Below are 19,425 nucleotides of genomic sequence, written 5' to 3'. Positions count from 1 at the left end.
TTTTTCATGTTCCCACCAATTTTTTGGTTTGGAGCTGGCTTTCTCACAGCTGTCAGCAGAGCTTGAATTCGCAGACCACAATTGGAAGGCAAAAGAGTTTTCACTGACCGGGAATCGAACCCGGGCCGCGGCGGTGAGAGCGCCGAATCCTAACCACTAGACCACCAGGGAGGGATGGTGGACTGGAGGGCTCGTGGGCTGGTGGGCTGGTGGGCTGGTGGGCTGGAGGACTGGTGGGCTGGTGGGCTGGAGGGCTGGTAGTCTGTTCTCTTGATAACAAGGTGAGAATGAGCAGACATCAATGCTTGCCACCGTCACATCGAAAACCAACAAGTCTGTAACAATCGGGGGTCTTTACTATTGGTGGGCCAGTGGCGCAATGGATAACGCGTCTGACTACGGATCAGAAGATTCTAGGTTCGACTCCTGGCTGGCTCGCTCTGTGCTTGTTTTTCTCCGGCTTATTTTGTTGTTGTGTTTTTTTTCTCCAAAGTCCAAAAGAAAAGGCAACTCTCTAGGCATTCTTCTATTTTTTCCAAAAAAAGGCACATTCTGCACACCCATTCCGATGTCTAGGGGAGACACGGACATGCTTTGGTATTGCCCTTCGTCTCACAAAATGCAGGCTGGTGGGCCAGTTGATTCTAGAATGAACAATTTCATCGCTACTCTGTAACCGCTTTACTACTTTGAAGGGTGCAATGCCATGTGGTTTTGATGTCACAGGCTTGCCATTTTGAAGCCTTATCACTAATTGCCACCTGGACATTGAGAATAATTTGTAATTTGCATTAAACTGAACGAGCGAATAATCAGCAATTTTGCGGATTAAAAATTGGTCTCACTTTCATTATTAACCTCACAACATGTCAGTTTTGTACCTTGACAGACCGACGATAGGCAGTTTTTCCTCTAGATAACGGTTGCCATGTGTGTTTTCAGATGCATGACAGAAGTATTTTCACCTGGACAAGACCTTAATTACCAGTTCGATGTATAAATTCAGCAATCACAGGATTCTGGCCAAAAAACTGAACCATGTGTGAGTCAACAAACATGTCCCTTGAATGCATGCAACACTATATATTTCAGTAAACCGTCCCTTCGGATGATTCTTGTATTGCCAAATTATTATCACATTGTTACAGTCACACACCAAAAGCAACAGGCCACTACAAAACCCTGCGCCCACACTGGCCACATTTATGGAAAGTGGCCCACAAGCTTGTGGCTAGTTAAAGCTGGCCAGTTCCCATATGGTCTAGCAGTTAGGATTCCTGGTTTTCTCGTACGCAGCCAGGGGTTGACCCAAGTTTTTCCTCTAGATAAAGGTTGCCGTGTGTGTTTTCAAATGGATGACACGAGTATTTTCACTTGGACAAGAGCTTAATTACCAGTTTGAGGAATCAATTCTGCAATCACAGGAATCTGCCCAAATACACTGAACCCCCGGGTTGAGTGAAAAAACAGATTCCCTGAATGCATACAACACTATATAATTCAGAAAACCGTCCTTTTGGATAATTCTTGTTTTGTCAAATTATTATCACATTGTTACAGTCACAGAACTAAAGCAACAGGCCACTTTAAGGTCCTGCGCCCACGCTGACCACATGTATGGAAAGTGCGGCAGAAGCCCATTGCCAGTTTAAAGTGTCCAAATCCCATATGGTCTAGCGGTTAGGATTCCTGGTTTTCACCCAGGCGGCCCGGGTTCAACTCCCGGTATGGGAATGCATGCTCCTTTTTGCTTCCCTCCTCAAAAATCCAGCAAATCTTCCTGCACCAGAAGTGACTTTTTGGCCAGCAGTAGAGCTACAGAACCCTGTTATGTCGAGGTTCTGATCCAGCAAATCTTCCTGCACCAGAAGTAACTTTTTGGCCAACAGTAGAGCTACAGAACCCTGATATGTCGAGGTTCGGACTAGCCCTTAGCCCCTTCGATAGCTCAGCTGGTAGAGCGGAGGACTGTAGGTTGGAGTGTTGGCCATCCTTAGGTCGCTGGTTCAACTCCGGCTCGAAGGAGGTGTTTTTTTCATGTTCCCACCAATGTTTTGGCTTGGAGCTGGCTTTCTCACAGCTGTCAGCAGAGCTTGAATTCGCAGACCACAATTGGAAGGCAAAAGAGCTTTCCCTGACCGGGAATCGAACCCGGGCCGCGGCGGTGAGAGCGCCGAATCCTAACCACTAGACCACCAGGGAGGGATAGTGGGCTGGAGGGCTCGTGGGCTGGAGGGCTGGTGGGCTGGAGGGCTGGTGGGCTGGTGGGCTGGAGGGCTGGTAGTCTGTTCTCTTGATAACAAGGTGAGAATGAGCAGACATCAATGCTTGCCACCGTCACATCGAAAACCAACAAGTCTGTAACAATCGGGGGCTTAATGGTGGGCCAGTGGCGCAATGGATAACGCGTCTGACTATGGATCAGAAGATTCTAGGTTCGACTCCTGGCTGGCTCGCTCTGTGCTTGTTTTTCTCCGGCTTATTTTGTTGTTGTGTTTTTTTTCTCCAAAGTCCAAAAGAAAAGGCAACTCTCTAGGCATTCTTCTATTTTTTCCAAAAAAAGGCACATTCTGCACACCCATTCCGATGTCTAGGGGAGACACGGACATGCTTTGGTATTGCCCTTCGTCTCACAAAATGCAGGCTGGTGGGCCAGTTGATTCTAGAATGAACAATTTCATCGCTACTCTGTAACCGCTTTACTACTTTGAAGGGTGCAATGCCATGTGGTTTTGATGTCACAGGCTTGCCATTTTGAAGCCTTATCACTAATTGCCACCTGGACATTGAGAATAATTTGTAATCTGCATTAAACTGAACGAGCGAATAATCAGCAATTTTGCGGATTAAAAATTGGTCTCACTTTCATTATTAACCTCACAACATGTCAGTTTTGTACCTTGACAGACCGACGATAGGCAGTTTTTCCTCTAGATAACGGTTGCCATGTGTGTTTTCAGATGCATGACACAAGTATTTTCACCTGGACAAGACCTTAATTACCAGTTCGAGGTATAAATTCAGCAATCACAGGATTCTGGCCAAAAAACTGAACCATGTGTGAGTCAACAAACATGTCCCTTGAATGCATGCAACACTATATATTTCAGTAAACCGTCCCTTCGGATGATTCTTGTATTGCCAAATTATTATCACATTGTTACAGTCACACACCAAAAGCAACAGGCCACTACAAAACCCTGCGCCCACACTGGCCACATTTATGGAAAGTGGCCCACAAGCTTGTGGCCAGTTAAAGCTGGCCAGTTCCCATATGGTCTAGCAGTTAGGATTCCTGGTTTTCTCGTACGCAGCCAGGGGTTGACTCCAGTTTTTCCTCTAGATAAAGGTTGCCGTGTGTGTTTTCAAATGGATGACACGAGTATTTTCACTTGGACAAGAGCTTAATTACCAGTTTGAGGAATCAATTCTGCAATCACAGGAATCTGCCCAAATACACTGAACCCCCGGGTTGAGTGAAAAAACAGATTCCCTGAATGCATACAACACTATATAATTCAGAAAACCGTCCTTTTGGATAATTCTTGTTTTGCCAAATTATTATCACATTGTTACAGTCACAGAACTAAAGCAACAGGCCACTACAAGGTCCTGCGCCCACGCTGACCACATGTATGGAAAGTGCGCCAGAAGCCCATGGCCAGTTTAAAGTGTCCAAATCCCATATGGTCTAGCGGTTAGGATTCCTGGTTTTCACCCAGGCGGCCCGGGTTCAACTCCCGGTATGGGAATGCATGCTCCTTTTTGCTTCCCTCCTCAAAAATCCAGCAAATCTTCCTGCACCAGAAGTGACTTTTTGGCCAGCAGTAGAGCTACAGAACCCTGATATGTCGAGGTTCTGACTAGCCCTTAGCCCATTTGATAGCTCAGCTGGTAGAGCGGAGGACTGTAGGTTGGAGTGTTGGCCATCCTTAGGTCGCTGGTTTAACTCCGGCTCGAAGGAGGTGTTTTTTTTCATGTTCCCACCAATTTTTTGGTTTGGAGCTGGCTTTCTCACAGCTGTCAGCAGAGCTTGAATTCGCAGTCCACAATTGGAAGGCAAAAGAGCTTTCCCTGACCGGGAATCGAACCCGGGCCGCGGCGGTGAGAGCGCCGAATCCTAACCACTAGACCACCAGGGAGGGATGGTAGGCTGGAGGGCTGGTGGGCTGGAGGGCTGGAGGGCTGGTGGGCTGGTGGGCTGGAGGGCTGGTGGGCTGGAGGGCTGGTAGTCTGTTCTCCTGATAACAAGGTGAGAATGAGCAGACATCAATGCTTGCCACCGTCACATCGAAAACCAACAAGTCTGTAACAATCGGGGGTCTTTACTATTGGTGGGCCAGTGGCGCTCCATGTCACCTGTAGGTCGTGGTTATTCTTTGTTATGACAGCCAATCACGTTCCCGGCTGCAACCACGAAACTTATGTTTTAGCCAATCAGCGCTCGTATCGCAACCGCGAATTTGCCAATCAGCGCTCGTATCGCAACCGCGAATTTGCCAATCAGCGCCCGTTCCTCATCCGCGATTCTTCGTAGTAAGTAGATCAATTGATAACATTAAAAACTACCGGAGATTTAAGGATCACGGGTGAAGAAGAAGAAGATAACGGTCATCGATTAACTTCTAACCAACATTTGCAATGTAAGTGAGTCTTTTATCAATAAAATTACAATACTGGTGCACAAATATGCATTAATTCATGCTTCAAGAATGCACAGATAATCACGAGTTAATGTAAACTCATGAAGGACTAACTTAAACCATTTATTAATGATTACTACATCAGCAACTAATAAACATTCTATATGATTAATAGATTAAGTAATAAATAAATTGTTACCAGTCAAATGTACTTTAATGTATAAGTTGAGTAATAACATTATATTAACTAATGATTTAAATGTATATGTTAATTACTACAGTGGCCAAAGCTATGCACTTCAACTTCCAGTTGTCAGCTTTAATTAATCTTTAGCTAATGATTTGCAAAGGAAACTGAGGAACTGAGTTATAATATAATATTGTGGTATATTATCTAATTGTCAATGTTTTACTATTTTAAAGGTGAGCTTATTGGAGTGGAATATCTTTACCAGCAAACTGCTAAAGTTCTGCAGGACTACAAGTTGGCCATTGAAGAGTCAGAGACTACTGAGGTTGGTATAGAGGTGGATGAAGGTTATGCTGAACTTGAGGAGTTTCAGGACATCACTGTCCCCACCTTTGACACTGAACGGACACCTGCTGCCTCTTCACACGCATCAGTGTCTGCAGCATCTGCTGCATCATTTCCAACTCCTCCAGCAAACAGCACCACGTCGTCACTGTTTGTGGTCCCTCCATCATCAGTGTCATCTCCTGTCAGCAGCTCACTGCACGCTGAATCAACTCTTTCCTGGAGCACATAGCTGTGAGTTTTACTAAAGTATTCATAAAGGTTTCGTATTTGTTATCACACTAACTATAAATTTGTATTTATCACATTGAAAGGAATAAATACAAATTTAAAATAAATATTTACCTTTTTAATGTTGCCCCAGTGGACCGATTATCTGCAGAAACGGATCGTCCAACATTGGAAGAGAACACTTCACATGATGTAAGGGTCCAGTTTATTTTTTATGTACATTTACATGTGTGTAAGCATAATCTGGGTTACATTGGATGTGCTTTCATGTGAATATTTGTATTCACTGATGCTATCAAAAGTTCCTAAATTATCTTTCATTTTAGGATTCGGTTGGACCTGAAAATATTGAGGGGTATGGAGCCGTGTAGGACTTGGCAGAGTTTTTGGTTAGCCTCAGAGACCACCGTCTGGCTTTGTCGGGAGAAGAGTGCATCAAGATCATCTCCCTATGGCAGGCATTGGGGGAGTATGACAAGAAAAAGACCATTTACCCACCACGTAACCAAACCAACCTAAAACAGGGACGATTCAGGGCCACTAAGAAGATTGTGGCCCCAGGTGTGGAGAGCAGCAAAAGGTATGTTACGTTTAGTAAACACAGGGTCTACACATTTTTTTATATAAAATATATATATATCTGAAACTGGCTGAAATATCACCTACAACTTTTTTTGTTTAGTAAGGATTTCTAGTTAAATTAGTAAAACCTGACACCTTCATGACTAGCTTATCTTCCTGTAGCCTGTTAAGTTCAAACTTAGCCTGATTACAACATAAATTATTAGTTGTGATTTACGTTTTATTCTGACTATATATATTAGGTTGCTAAGTATGTTACATTGCTATGAACACAGTTCCAACTGTACACTGGAATATTTAATTTAGAAGAAACAAGGCAATCATTTCTTAAATCATTAAAATCATTTTGTATCATGTTGAGTCAAATAATTTGTCTTTTACTGTACTTTAGTAAGTAGCCATGTAATAAGTGGGATAATATGCAGTCATTATTGTGAAAAAAAACCTGACTTGCTGACTAACAACACCCTGTAATTATTCCACAACACAGTAGAGAACTGATTTATTGATATGACATTTCAACATCAATCTAAAAACAAAACAAAGAGAGACAACATAACTATGCGCACATATTATAAATGAACATTTAGACAACACAAAGCAAAACAGACAGCATAGGAAAGGTAAAATAAAAATAAGATCACACAATGAAAACAATCTTACATTAATAATATGTATTCTGTTGTAATTTGCAGGTGTTTCGTTGGGGCTCACAGTCCTGCACAGTGGCCTGACTGCAACCGAGTGGTGGAGGCCATTTTCATAAGGCTCTGTGCTCTCTACCCAAACGCGGTGCACTGTGATGGAGTGAGGGTGTCCCGCTTCACTGTGGTAGCATGTGCTTACAAGCACATCCAAGATAGATATATAATATAAACGGTATGTTTATGTTTTTTATTATTATTTTGGCTAATATATGAAAAGTCCACTACAGTGGTAAAAACAATTTTTATTTACTTTTTTTTTTTAAGCAAATATGTCATAATTGTACTGCTGTGGTAAATGTTTGTCTTTGTTTACTATTAATTCTTATTATTTTCTAAGTCTGATGTCAAAATTGCACTGCAAATGTTTGTTTTGGTTTGATATTTATTATATTTTTACACTGATATGTACAAATTTTATTATTGTGGTAAACATTTTTGGTGTATACTGTACAAAATTGCATTACTGTTCTAAATGTTTTATTGGCTTTAAAATATATATGCAGATTAAAAGGGTTGTTAATATTTGCCCTCACACTATTTGTATTCTCACAATATTTGTACATGTATATATATTTGCACTGTTGTTATAATTTTATATATTGACTTTATATTTGCAAATAAAAAGGGTTATTAATCTTTGCACTCACAATGTTTTTGTGCCTATTTCTCACTGTAATTGTAGTTGCAAAAAAAACAAACATTTTTTTAAGTATTCCAGTATTACATAACAGTAAACACACACACACAAAGAAACAGGGACTTCCAGAATAAGTCAGAAAATATAATAATATAATATAATGTTATACTGTAAAAATAATATATTATACTGAAAAAAATGTGTCAGTAAGCGCTGCGTTATTCATGTATTTTGTTATGAAAATGCACAAAAACACAAATCATGTATTTTTGCAATGAATATTCACGTTTTATCTGTCAATTCATTTCAGCTTTTTTTATTCAGTGACCGCTGGATGCCTTTGTCCACATAAGGTATTTCCTGTAGCGTGCGTCACATAGTGGTCACAAGTTGGTGCTTCTACGAGTGCGTTTTGGACTTAATGCGAGAGAGCGCCCTCCGGCGTCCGGTATGAATGAAACGTACATAACGTGATTGTTTACCCTGGAAAGTTCCCAAATTAAAGTGCGGGGGACGAATTTACGTTCGATTAAATTACGGGGGATAATGATGATTACGCACGCGTGCATCAGCAGCGTCAAAACGGACACATTCCAGGAATTCCATCACTGGTCGGAGCGGGCCGCGAACTCGCGTACCTGTGCGTCTTTTAGGATCTTTACCTCGACTAATGGGCGCCGGCCTTGGCGCAATGGATAACGCGTCTGACTACAGATCAGAAGATTCTAGGTTCGACTCCTCGCTGGCTCGCTCTGTGCTTGTTTTTCTCCGGCTTATTTTGTTGTTGTGTTTTTTTTCTCCAAAGTCCAAAAGAAAAGGCAAATCTCTAGGCATTCTTCTATTTTTTCCAAAAAAGGCACATTCTGCACACCCATTCCGATGTCTAGGGGAGACATGGACATGCTTTGGTATTGCCATTCGTCTCACAAAATGCAGGCTGGTGGGCCAGTTGATTCTAGAATGAACAATTTCATCGCTACTCTGTAACCGCTTTACTACTTTGAAGGGTGCAATGCCATGTGGTTTTGATGTCACAGGCTTGCCATTTTGAAGCCTTATCACTAATTGCCACCTGGACATTGAGAATAATTTGTAATCTGCATTAAACTGAACGAGCGAATAATCAGCAATTTTGCGGATTAAAAGTTGGTCTCACTTTCATTATTAACCTCACAACATGTCAGTTTTGTACCTTGACAGACCGACGATAGGCAGTTTTTCCTCTAGATAACGGTTGCCATGTGTGTTTTCAGATGCATGACACAAGTATTTTCACCTGGACAAGACCTTAATTACCAGTTCGAGGTATAAATTCAGCAATCACAGGATTCTGGCCAAAAAACTGAACCATGTGTGATGTCCCTTGAATGCATGCAACACTATATATTTCAGTAAACCGTCCCTTCGGATGATTCTTGTATTGCCAAATTATTATCACATTGTTACAGTCACACACCAAAAGCAACAGGCCACTACAAAACCCTGCGCCCACACTGGCCACATTTATGGAAAGTGGCCCACAAGCTTGTGGCCAGTTAAAGCTGGCCAGTTCCCATATGGTCTAGCAGTTAGGATTCCTGGTTTTCTCGTACGCAGCCAGGGGTTGACTCCAGTTTTTCCTCTAGATAAAGGTTGCCGTGTGTGTTTTCAAATTAATGACACGAGTATTTTCACTTGGACAAGAGCTTAATTACCAGTTTGAGGAATCAATTCTGCAATCACAGGAATCTGCCCAAATACACTGAACCCCCGGGTTGAGTGAAAAAACAGATTCCCTGAATGCATACAACACTATATAATTCAGAAAACCGTCCTTTTGGATAATTCTTGTTTTGCCAAATTATTATCACATTGTTACAGTCACAGAACTAAAGCAACAGGCCACTACAAGGTCCTGTGCCCACGCTGACCACATGTATGGAAAGTGGCCCACAAGCTTGTGGCCAGTTAAAGCTGGCCAGTTCCCATATGGTCTAGCAGTTAGGATTCCTGGTTTTCTCGTACGCAACCAGGGGTTGACTCCAGTTTTTCCTCTAGATAAAGGTTGCCGTGTGTGTTTTCAAATGGATGACACGAGTATTTTCACTTGGACAAGAGCTTAATTACCAGTTTGAGGAATCAATTCTGCAATCACAGGAATCTGCCCAAATACACTGAACCCCCGGGTTGAGTGAAAAAACAGATTCCCTGAATGCATACAACACTATATAATTCAGAAAACCGTCCTTTTGGATAATTCTTGTTTTGCCAAATTATTATCACATTGTTACAGTCACAGAACTAAAGCAACAGGCCACTACAAGGTCCTGCGCCCACGCTGACCACATGTATGGAAAGTGCGCCAGAAGCCCATGGCCAGTTTAAAGTGTCCAAATCCCATATGGTCTAGCGGTTAGGATTCCTGGTTTTCACCCAGGCGGCCTGGGTTCAACTCCCGGTATGGGAATGCATGCTCCTTTTTGCTTCCCTCCTCAAAAATCCAGCAAATCTTCCTGCACCAGAAGTGACTTTTTGGCCAGCAGTAGAGCTACAGAACCCTGATATGTCGAGGTTCTGACTAGCCCTTAGGCCCTTCGATAGCTCAGCTGGTAGAGCGGAGGACTGTAGGTTGGAGTGTTGGCCATCCTTAGGTCGCTGGTTCAACTCCGGCTCGAAGGAGGTGTTTTTTTTCATGTTCCCACCAATTTTTTGGTTTGGAGCTGGCTTTCTCACAGCTGTCAGCAGAGCTTGAATTCGCAGTCCACAATTGGAAGGCAAAAGAGCTTTCCCTGACCGGGAATCGAACCCGGGCCGCGGCGGTGAGAGCGCCGAATCCTAACCACTAGACCACCAGGGAGGGATGGTGGGCTGGAGGGCTGGTGGGCTGGTGGGCTGGAGGGCTGGTAGTCTGTTCTCCTGATAACAAGGTGAGAATGAGCAGACATCAATGCTTGCCACCGTCACATCGAAAACCAACAAGTCTGTAACAATCGGGGGTCTTTACTATTGGTGGGCCAGTGGCGCAATGGATAACGCGTCTGACTACGGATCAGAAGATTCTAGGTTCGACTCCTCGCTGGCTCGCTCTGTGCTTGTTTTTCTCCGGCTTATTTTGTTGTTGTGTTTTTTTTCTCCAAAGTCCAAAAGAAAAGGCAAATCTCTAGGCATTCTTCTATTTTTTCCAAAAAAGGCACATTCTGCACACCCATTCCGATGTCTAGGGGAGACACGGACATGCTTTGGTATTGCCATTCGTCTCACAAAATGCAGGCTGGTGGGCCAGTTGATTCTAGAATGAACAATTTCATCGCTACTCTGTAACCGCTTTACTACTTTGAAGGGTGCAATGCCATGTGGTTTTGATGTCACAGGCTTGCCATTTTGAAGCCTTATCACTAATTGCCACCTGGGCATTGAGAATAATTTGTAATCTGCATTAAACTGAACGAGCGAATAATCAGCAATTTTGCGGATTAAAAGTTGGTCTCACTTTCATTATTAACCTCACAACATGTCAGTTTTGTACCTTGACAGACCGACGATAGGCAGTTTTTCCTCTAGATAACGGTTGCCATGTGTGTTTTCAGATGCATGACACAAGTATTTTCACCTGGACAAGACCTTAACTACCAGTTCGAGGTATAAATTCAGCAATCACAGGATTCTGGCCAAAAAACTGAACCATGTGTGAGTCAACAAACATGTCCCTTGAATGCATGCAACACTATATATTTCAGTAAACCGTCCCTTCGGATGATTCTTGTATTGCCAAATTATTATCACATTGTTACAGTCACACACCAAAAGCAACAGGCCACTACAAAACCCTGCGCCCACACTGGCCACATTTATGGAAAGTGGCCCACAAGCTTGTGGCCAGTTAAAGCTGGCCAGTTCCCATATGGTCTAGCAGTTAGGATTCCTGGTTTTCTCGTACGCAGCCAGGGGTTGACTCCAGTTTTTCCTCTAGATAAAGGTTGCCGTGTGTGTTTTCAAATGGATGACACGAGTATTTTCACTTGGACAAGAGCTTAATTACCAGTTTGAGGAATCAATTCTGCAATCACAGGAATCTGCCCAAATACACTGAACCCCCGGGTTGAGTGAAAAAACAGATTCCCTGAATGCATACAACACTATATAATTCAGAAAACCGTCCTTTTGGATAATTCTTGTTTTGCCAAATTATTATCACATTGTTACAGTCACAGAACTAAAGCAACAGGCCACTACAAGGTCCTGCGCCCACGCTGACCACATGTATGGAAAGTGCGCCAGAAGCCCATGGCCAGTTTTAAGTGTCCAAATCCCATATGGTCTAGCGGTTAGGATTCCTGGTTTTCACCCAGGCGGCCCGGGTTCAACTCCCGGTATGGGAATGCATGCTCCTTTTTGCTTCCCTCCTCAAAAATCCAGCAAATCTTCATGCACCAGAAGTGACTTTTTGGCCAGCAGTAGAGCTACAGAACCCTGATATGTCGAGGTTCTGACTAGCCCTTAGCCCCTTCGATAGCTCAGCTGGTAGAGCGGAGGACTGTAGTTTGGAGTTTTGGCCATCCTTAGGTCGCTGGTTCAACTCCGGCTCGAAGGAGGTGTTTTTTTCATGTTCCCACCAATGTTTTGGCTTGGAGCTGGCTTTCTCACAGCTGTCAGCAGAGCTTGAATTCGCAGTCCACAATTGGAAGGCAAAAGAGCTTTCCCTGACCGGGAATCGAACCCGGGCCGCGGCGGTGAGAGCGCCGAATCCTAACCACTAGACCACCAGGGAAGGATGGTGGGCTGGTGGGCTGGTGGGCTGGAGGACTGGTGGGCTGGTGGGCTGGAGGGCTGGTAGTCTGTTCTCCTGATAACAAGGTGAGAATGAGCAGACATCAATGCTTGCCACCGTCACATCGAAAACCAACAAGTCTGTAACAATCGGGGGTCTTTACTATTGGTGGGCCAGTGGCGCAATGGATAACGCGTCTGACTACGGATCAGAAGATTCTAGGTTCGACTCCTCGCTGGCTCGCTCTGTGCTTGTTTTTCTCCGGCTTATTTTGTTGTTGTGTTTTTTTTCTCCAAAGTCCAAAAGAAAAGGCAAATCTCTAGGCATTCTTCTATTTTTTCCAAAAAAGGCACATTCTGCACACCCATTCCGATGTCTAGGGGAGACACGGACATGCTTTGGTATTGCCATTCGTCTCACAAAATGCAGGCTGGTGGGCCAGTTGATTCTAGAATGAACAATTTCATCGCTACTCTGTAACCGCTTTACTACTTTGAAGGGTGCAATGCCATGTGGTTTTGATGTCACAGGCTTGCCATTTTGAAGCCTTATCACTAATTGCCACCTGGGCATTGAGAATAATTTGTAATCTGCATTAAACTGAACGAGCGAATAATCAGCAATTTTGCGGATTAAAAGTTGGTCTCACTTTCATTATTAACCTCACAACATGTCAGTTTTGTACCTTGACAGACCGACGATAGGCAGTTTTTCCTCTAGATAACGGTTGCCATGTGTGTTTTCAGATGCATGACACAAGTATTTTCACCTGGACAAGACCTTAACTACCAGTTCGAGGTATAAATTCAGCAATCACAGGATTCTGGCCAAAAAACTGAACCATGTGTGAGTCAACAAACATGTCCCTTGAATGCATGCAACACTATATATTTCAGTAAACCGTCCCTTCGGATGATTCTTGTATTGCCAAATTATTATCACATTGTTACAGTCACACACCAAAAGCAACAGGCCACTACAAAACCCTGCGCCCACACTGGCCACATTTATGGAAAGTGGCCCACAAGCTTGTGGCCAGTTAAAGCTGGCCAGTTCCCATATGGTCTAGCAGTTAGGATTCCTGGTTTTCTCGTACGCAGCCAGGGGTTGACTCCAGTTTTTCCTCTAGATAAAGGTTGCCGTGTGTGTTTTCAAATGGATGACACGAGTATTTTCACTTGGACAAGAGCTTAATTACCAGTTTGAGGAATCAATTCTGCAATCACAGGAATCTGCCCAAATACACTGAACCCCCGGGTTGAGTGAAAAAACAGATTCCCTGAATGCATACAACACTATATAATTCAGAAAACCGTCCTTTTGGATAATTCTTGTTTTGCCAAATTATTATCACATTGTTACAGTCACAGAACTAAAGCAACAGGCCACTACAAGGTCCTGCGCCCACGCTGACCACATGTATGGAAAGTGCGCCAGAAGCCCATGGCCAGTTTTAAGTGTCCAAATCCCATATGGTCTAGCGGTTAGGATTCCTGGTTTTCACCCAGGCGGCCCGGGTTCAACTCCCGGTATGGGAATGCATGCTCCTTTTTGCTTCCCTCCTCAAAAATCCAGCAAATCTTCATGCACCAGAAGTGACTTTTTGGCCAGCAGTAGAGCTACAGAACCCTGATATGTCGAGGTTCTGACTAGCCCTTAGCCCCTTCGATAGCTCAGCTGGTAGAGCGGAGGACTGTAGTTTGGAGTTTTGGCCATCCTTAGGTCGCTGGTTCAACTCCGGCTCGAAGGAGGTGTTTTTTTCATGTTCCCACCAATGTTTTGGCTTGGAGCTGGCTTTCTCACAGCTGTCAGCAGAGCTTGAATTCGCAGTCCACAATTGGAAGGCAAAAGAGCTTTCCCTGACCGGGAATCGAACCCGGGCCGCGGCGGTGAGAGCGCCGAATCCTAACCACTAGACCACCAGGGAAGGATGGTGGGCTGGTGGGCTGGTGGGCTGGAGGGCTGGTGGGCTGGTGGGCTGGTGGGCTGGTGGGCTGGAGGGCTGGTAGTCTGTTCTCCTGATAACAAGGTGAGAATGAGCAGACATCAATGCTTGCCACCGTCACATCGAAAACCAACAAGTCTGTAACAATCGGGGGTCTTTAATAATGGTGGGCCAGTTGCGCAATGGATAACGCGTCTGACTACGGATCAGAAGATTCTAGGTTCGACTCCTGGCTGGCTCGCTCTGTGCTTGTTTTTCTCCGGCTTATTTTGTTGTTGTGTTTTTTTTCTCCAAATTCCAAAAGAAAAGGCAACTCTCTAGGCATTCTTCTATTTTTTCCAAAAAAGGCACATTCTGCACACCCATTCCGATGTCTAGGGGAGACACGGACATGCTTTGGTATTGCCATTCGTCTCACAAAATGCAGGCTGGTGGGCCAGTTGATTCTAGAATGAACAATTTCATCGCTACTCTGTAACCGCTTTACTACTTTGAAGGGTGCAATGCCATGTGGTTTTGATGTCACAGGCTTGCCATTTTGAAGCCTTATCACTAATTGCCACCTGGGCATTGAGAATAATTTGTAATCTGCATTAAACTGAACGAGCGAATAATCAGCAATTTTGCGGATTAAAAGTTGGTCTCACTTTCATTATTAACCTCACAACATGTCAGTTTTGTACCTTGACAGACCGACGATAGGCAGTTTTTCCTCTAGATAACGGTTGCCATGTGTGTTTTCAGATGCATGACACAAGTATTTTCACCTGGACAAGACCTTAACTACCAGTTCGAGGTATAAATTCAGCAATCACAGGATTCTGGCCAAAAAACTGAACCATGTGTGAGTCAACAAACATGTCCCTTGAATGCATGCAACACTATATATTTCAGTAAACCGTCCCTTCGGATGATTCTTGTATTGCCAAATTATTATCACATTGTTACAGTCACACACCAAAAGCAACAGGCCACTACAAAACCCTGCGCCCACACTGGCCACATTTATGGAAAGTGGCCCACAAGCTTGTGGCCAGTTAAAGCTGGCCAGTTCCCATATGGTCTAGCAGTTAGGATTCCTGGTTTTCTCGTACGCAGCCAGGGGTTGACTCCAGTTTTTCCTCTAGATAAAGGTTGCCGTGTGTGTTTTCAAATGGATGACACGAGTATTTTCACTTGGACAAGAGCTTAATTACCAGTTTGAGGAATCAATTCTGCAATCACAGGAATCTGCCCAAATACACTGAACCCCCGGGTTGAGTGAAAAAACAGATTCCCTGAATGCATACAACACTATATAATTCAGAAAACCGTCCTTTTGGATAATTCTTGTTTTGCCAAATTATTATCACATTGTTACAGTCACAGAACTAAAGCAACAGGCCACTACAAGGTCCTGCGCCCACGCTGACCACATGTATGGAAAGTGCGCCAGAAGCCCATGGCCAGTTTTAAGTGTCCAAATCCCATATGGTCTAGCGGTTAGGATTCCTGGTTTTCACCCAGGCGGCCCGGGTTCAACTCCCGGTATGGGAATGCATGCTCCTTTTTGCTTCCCTCCTCAAAAATCCAGCAAATCTTCATGCACCAGAAGTGACTTTTTGGCCAGCAGTAGAGCTACAGAACCCTGATATGTCGAGGTTCTGACTAGCCCTTAGCCCCTTCGATAGCTCAGCTGGTAGAGCGGAGGACTGTAGTTTGGAGTTTTGGCCATCCTTAGGTCGCTGGTTCAACTCCGGCTCGAAGGAGGTGTTTTTTTCATGTTCCCACCAATGTTTTGGCTTGGAGCTGGCTTTCTCACAGCTGTCAGCAGAGCTTGAATTCGCAGTCCACAATTGGAAGGCAAAAGAGCTTTCCCTGACCGGGAATCGAACCCGGGCCGCGGCGGTGAGAGCGCCGAATCCTAACCACTAGACCACCAGGGAAGGATGGTGGGCTGGTGGGCTGGAGGACTGGTGGGCTGGTGGGCTGGTGGGCTGGAGGGCTGGTAGTCTGTTCTCCTGATAACAAGGTGAGAATGAGCAGACATCAATGCTTGCCACCGTCACATCGAAAACCAACAAGTCTGTAACAATCGGGGGTCTTTAATAATGGTGGGCCAGTTGCGCAATGGATAACGCGTCTGACTACGGATCAGAAGATTCTAGGTTCGACTCCTGGCTGGCTCGCTCTGTGCTTGTTTTTCTCCGGCTTATTTTGTTGTTGTGTTTTTTTTCTCCAAATTCCAAAAGAAAAGGCAACTCTCTAGGCATTCTTCTATTTTTTCCAAAAAAGGCACATTCTGCACACCCATTCCGATGTCTAGGGGAGACACGGACATGCTTTGGTATTGCCATTCGTCTCACAAAATGCAGGCTGGTGGGCCAGTTGATTCTAGAATGAACAATTTCATCGCTACTCTGTAACCGCTTTACTACTTTGAAGGGTGCAATGCCATGTGGTTTTGATGTCACAGGCTTGCCATTTTGAAGCCTTATCACTAATTGCCACCTGGACATTGAGAATAATTTGTAATCTGCATTAAACTGAACGAGCGAATAATCAGCAATTTTGCGGATTAAAAATTGGTCTCACTTTCATTATTAACCTCACAACATGTCAGTTTTGTACCTTGACAGACCGACGATAGGCAGTTTTTCCTCTAGATAACGGTTGCCATGTGTGTTTTCAGATGCATGACACAAGTATTTTCACCTGGACAAGACCTTAATTACCAGTTCGAGGTATAAATTCAGCAATCACAGGATTCTGGCCAAAAAACTGAACCATGTGTGAGTCAACAAACATGTCCCTTGAATGCATGCAACACTATATATTTCAGTAAACCGTCCCTTCGGATGATTCTTGTATTGCCAAATTATTATCACATTGTTACAGTCACACACCAAAAGCAACAGGCCACTACAAAACCCTGCGCCCACACTGGCCACATTTATGGAAAGTGGCCCACAAGCTTGTGGCCAGTTAAAGCTGGCCAGTTCCCATATGGTCTAGCAGTTAGGATTCCTGGTTTTCTCGTACGCAGCCAGGGGTTGACTCCAGTTTTTCCTCTAGATAAAGGTTGCCGTGTGTGTTTTCAAATGGATGACACAAGTATTTTCACTTGGACAAGAGCTTAATTACCAGTTTGAGGAATCAATTCTGCAATCACAGGAATCTGCCCAAATACACTGAACCCCCGGGTTGAGTGAAAAAACAGATTCCCTGAATGCATACAACACTATATAATTCAGAAAACCGTCCTTTTGGATAATTCTTGTTTTGCCAAATTATTATCACATTGTTACAGTCACACACCAAAAGCAACAGGCCACTACAAAACCCTGCGCCCACACTGGCCACATTTATGGAAAGTGGCCCACAAGCTTGTGGCCAGTTAAAGCTGGCCAGTTCCCATATGGTCTAGCAGTTAGGATTCCTGGTTTTCTCGTACGCAGCCAGGGGTTGACTCCAGTTTTTCCTCTAGATAAAGGTTGCCGTGTGTTTTTTCAAATGGATGACACGAGTATTTTCACTTGGACAAGAGCTTAATTACCAGTTTGAGGAATCAATTCTGCAATCACAGGAATCTGCCCAAATACACTGAACCCCCGGGTTGAGTGAAAAAACAGATTCCCTGAATGCATACAACACTATATAATTCAGAAAACCGTCCTTTTGGATAATTCTTGTTTTGCCAAATTATTATCACATTGTTACAGTCACAGAACTAAAGCAACAGGCCACTACAAGGTCCTGCGCCCACGCTGACCACATGTATGGAAAGTGCGCCAGAAGCCCATGGCCAGTTTAAAGTGTCAAAATCCCATATGGTCTAGCGGTTAGGATTCCTGGTTTTCACCCAGGCGGCCCGGGTTCAACTCCCGGTATGGGAATGCATGCTCCTTTTTGCTTCCCTCCTCAAAAATCCAGCAAATCTTCCTGCACCAGAAGTGACTTTTTGGCCAGCAGTAGAGCTACAGAACCCTGATATGTCGAGGTTCTGATCCAGCAAATCTTCCTGCACCAGAAGTGACTTGTTGGCCAGCAGTAGAGCTACAGAACCCTGATATGTCGAGGTTCTGACTAGCCCTTAGCCCCTTCGATAGCTCAGCTGGTAGAGCGGAGGACTGTAGGTTGGAGTGTTGGCCATCCTTAGGTCGCTGGTTCAACTCCGGCTCGAAGGAGGTGTTTTTTTCATGTTCCCACCAATGTTTTGGCTTGGAGCTGGCTTTCTCACAGCTGTCAGCAGAGCTTGAATTCGCAGTCCACAATTGGAAGGCAAAAGAGCTTTCCCTGACCGGGAATCGAACCCGGGCCGAGGCGGTGAGAGCACCGAATCCTAACCACTAGACCACCAGTGAGGGATGGTGGGCTGGAGGGCTCAAGGGCTGGTGGGCTGGAGGACTGGTGGGCTGGTGGGCTGGAGGGCTGGTAGTCTGTTCTCCTGATAACAGGGTGAGAATGAGCAGACATCAATGCTTGCCACCGCACATCGAAAACCAACAAGTCTGTAACAATCGGGGGTCTTTACTAATGGTGGGCCAGTGGCGCAATGGATAACGCGTCTGACTACGGATCAGAAGATTCTAGGTTCGACTCCTGGCTGGCTCGCTCTGTGCTTGTTTTTCTCCGGCTTATTTTGTTGTTGTGTTTTTTTTCTCCAAAGTCCAAAAGAAAAGGCAACTCTCTAGGCATTCTTCTATTTTTTCCAAAAAAGGCACATTCTGCACACCCATTCCGATGTCTAGGGGAGACACGGACATGCTTTGGTATTGCCATTCGTCTCACAAAATGCAGGCTGGTGGGCCAGTTGATTCTAGAATGAACAATTTCATCGCTACTCTGTAACCGCTTTACTACTTTGAAGGGTGCAATGCCATGTGGTTTTGATGTCACAGGCTTGCCATTTTGAAGCCTTATCACTAATTGCCACCTGGACATTGAGAATAATTTGTAATCTGCATTAAACTGAACGAGCGAATAATCAGCAATTTTGCGGATTAAAAGTTGGTCTCACTTTCATTATTAACCTCACAATATGTCAGTTTTGTACCTTGACAGACCGACGATAGGCAGTTTTTCCTCTAGATAACGGTTGCCATGTGTGTTTTCAGATGCATGACACAAGTATTTTCACCTGGACAAGACCTTAATTACCAGTTCGAGGTATAAATTCAGCAATCACAGGATTCTGGCCAAAAAACTGAACCATGTGTGAGTCAACAAACATGTCCCTTGAATGCATGCAACACTATATATTTCAGTAAACCGTCCCTTCGGATGATTCTTGTATTGCCAAATTATTATCACATTGTTACAGTCACACACCAAAAGCAACAGGCCACTACAAAACCCTGCGCCCACACTGGCCACATTTATGGAAAGTGGCCCACAAGCTTGTGGCCAGTTAAAGCTG

At 44.3% G+C, this 19,425-nt stretch overlaps 15 non-coding genes across 15 annotated transcripts; all 15 read left to right on the top strand.

Moving 5' to 3' along the window:
• Positions 1 to 365: 365 nt before the first annotated feature.
• trnar-acg (transfer RNA arginine (anticodon ACG)) lies at positions 366 to 438 on the top strand. The gene has a single exon. It is a non-coding gene; the product is annotated as a tRNA-Arg (tRNA).
• Positions 439 to 1,662: 1,224 nt separating this feature from the next.
• Positions 1,663 to 1,734, top strand: trnae-uuc (transfer RNA glutamic acid (anticodon UUC)). Its single transcript has one exon. It is a non-coding gene; the product is annotated as a tRNA-Glu (tRNA).
• Positions 1,735 to 1,937: 203 nt separating this feature from the next.
• Positions 1,938 to 2,025, top strand: trnay-gua (transfer RNA tyrosine (anticodon GUA)). Its single transcript is given in 2 exon segments — positions 1,938 to 1,974; positions 1,990 to 2,025. It is a non-coding gene; the product is annotated as a tRNA-Tyr (tRNA).
• A 358-nt stretch (positions 2,026 to 2,383) lies between these two features.
• On the top strand, positions 2,384 to 2,456 carry trnah-aug (transfer RNA histidin (anticodon AUG)). The gene has a single exon. It is a non-coding gene; the product is annotated as a tRNA-His (tRNA).
• A 1,224-nt stretch (positions 2,457 to 3,680) lies between these two features.
• Positions 3,681 to 3,752, top strand: trnae-uuc (transfer RNA glutamic acid (anticodon UUC)). Its single transcript has one exon. It is a non-coding gene; the product is annotated as a tRNA-Glu (tRNA).
• Positions 3,753 to 9,905: 6,153 nt separating this feature from the next.
• trnay-gua (transfer RNA tyrosine (anticodon GUA)) lies at positions 9,906 to 9,993 on the top strand. The gene is given in 2 exon segments: positions 9,906 to 9,942; positions 9,958 to 9,993. It is a non-coding gene; the product is annotated as a tRNA-Tyr (tRNA).
• A 1,628-nt stretch (positions 9,994 to 11,621) lies between these two features.
• Positions 11,622 to 11,693, top strand: trnae-uuc (transfer RNA glutamic acid (anticodon UUC)). The gene has a single exon. It is a non-coding gene; the product is annotated as a tRNA-Glu (tRNA).
• A 124-nt stretch (positions 11,694 to 11,817) lies between these two features.
• trnay-gua (transfer RNA tyrosine (anticodon GUA)) lies at positions 11,818 to 11,905 on the top strand. Its single transcript is given in 2 exon segments — positions 11,818 to 11,854; positions 11,870 to 11,905. It is a non-coding gene; the product is annotated as a tRNA-Tyr (tRNA).
• A 1,643-nt stretch (positions 11,906 to 13,548) lies between these two features.
• On the top strand, positions 13,549 to 13,620 carry trnae-uuc (transfer RNA glutamic acid (anticodon UUC)). Its single transcript has one exon. It is a non-coding gene; the product is annotated as a tRNA-Glu (tRNA).
• Positions 13,621 to 13,744: 124 nt separating this feature from the next.
• trnay-gua (transfer RNA tyrosine (anticodon GUA)) lies at positions 13,745 to 13,832 on the top strand. The gene is given in 2 exon segments: positions 13,745 to 13,781; positions 13,797 to 13,832. It is a non-coding gene; the product is annotated as a tRNA-Tyr (tRNA).
• A 1,659-nt stretch (positions 13,833 to 15,491) lies between these two features.
• Positions 15,492 to 15,563, top strand: trnae-uuc (transfer RNA glutamic acid (anticodon UUC)). Its single transcript has one exon. It is a non-coding gene; the product is annotated as a tRNA-Glu (tRNA).
• A 124-nt stretch (positions 15,564 to 15,687) lies between these two features.
• Positions 15,688 to 15,775, top strand: trnay-gua (transfer RNA tyrosine (anticodon GUA)). Its single transcript is given in 2 exon segments — positions 15,688 to 15,724; positions 15,740 to 15,775. It is a non-coding gene; the product is annotated as a tRNA-Tyr (tRNA).
• Positions 15,776 to 17,830: 2,055 nt separating this feature from the next.
• trnae-uuc (transfer RNA glutamic acid (anticodon UUC)) lies at positions 17,831 to 17,902 on the top strand. The gene has a single exon. It is a non-coding gene; the product is annotated as a tRNA-Glu (tRNA).
• Positions 17,903 to 18,105: 203 nt separating this feature from the next.
• trnay-gua (transfer RNA tyrosine (anticodon GUA)) lies at positions 18,106 to 18,193 on the top strand. Its single transcript is given in 2 exon segments — positions 18,106 to 18,142; positions 18,158 to 18,193. It is a non-coding gene; the product is annotated as a tRNA-Tyr (tRNA).
• Positions 18,194 to 18,547: 354 nt separating this feature from the next.
• On the top strand, positions 18,548 to 18,620 carry trnar-acg (transfer RNA arginine (anticodon ACG)). Its single transcript has one exon. It is a non-coding gene; the product is annotated as a tRNA-Arg (tRNA).
• The last annotated feature ends 805 nt before the right edge of the window (positions 18,621 to 19,425 follow it).

The sequence above is a fragment of the Carassius gibelio genome, chromosome A11, assembly GCF_023724105.1.
Source record: "Carassius gibelio isolate Cgi1373 ecotype wild population from Czech Republic chromosome A11, carGib1.2-hapl.c, whole genome shotgun sequence".
Taxonomy (NCBI): domain Eukaryota; kingdom Metazoa; phylum Chordata; class Actinopteri; order Cypriniformes; family Cyprinidae; genus Carassius; species Carassius gibelio.
The sequence above is the reverse complement of the archived record's forward strand: the minus strand, read 5'-3'. Positions and strand labels throughout refer to the sequence as shown.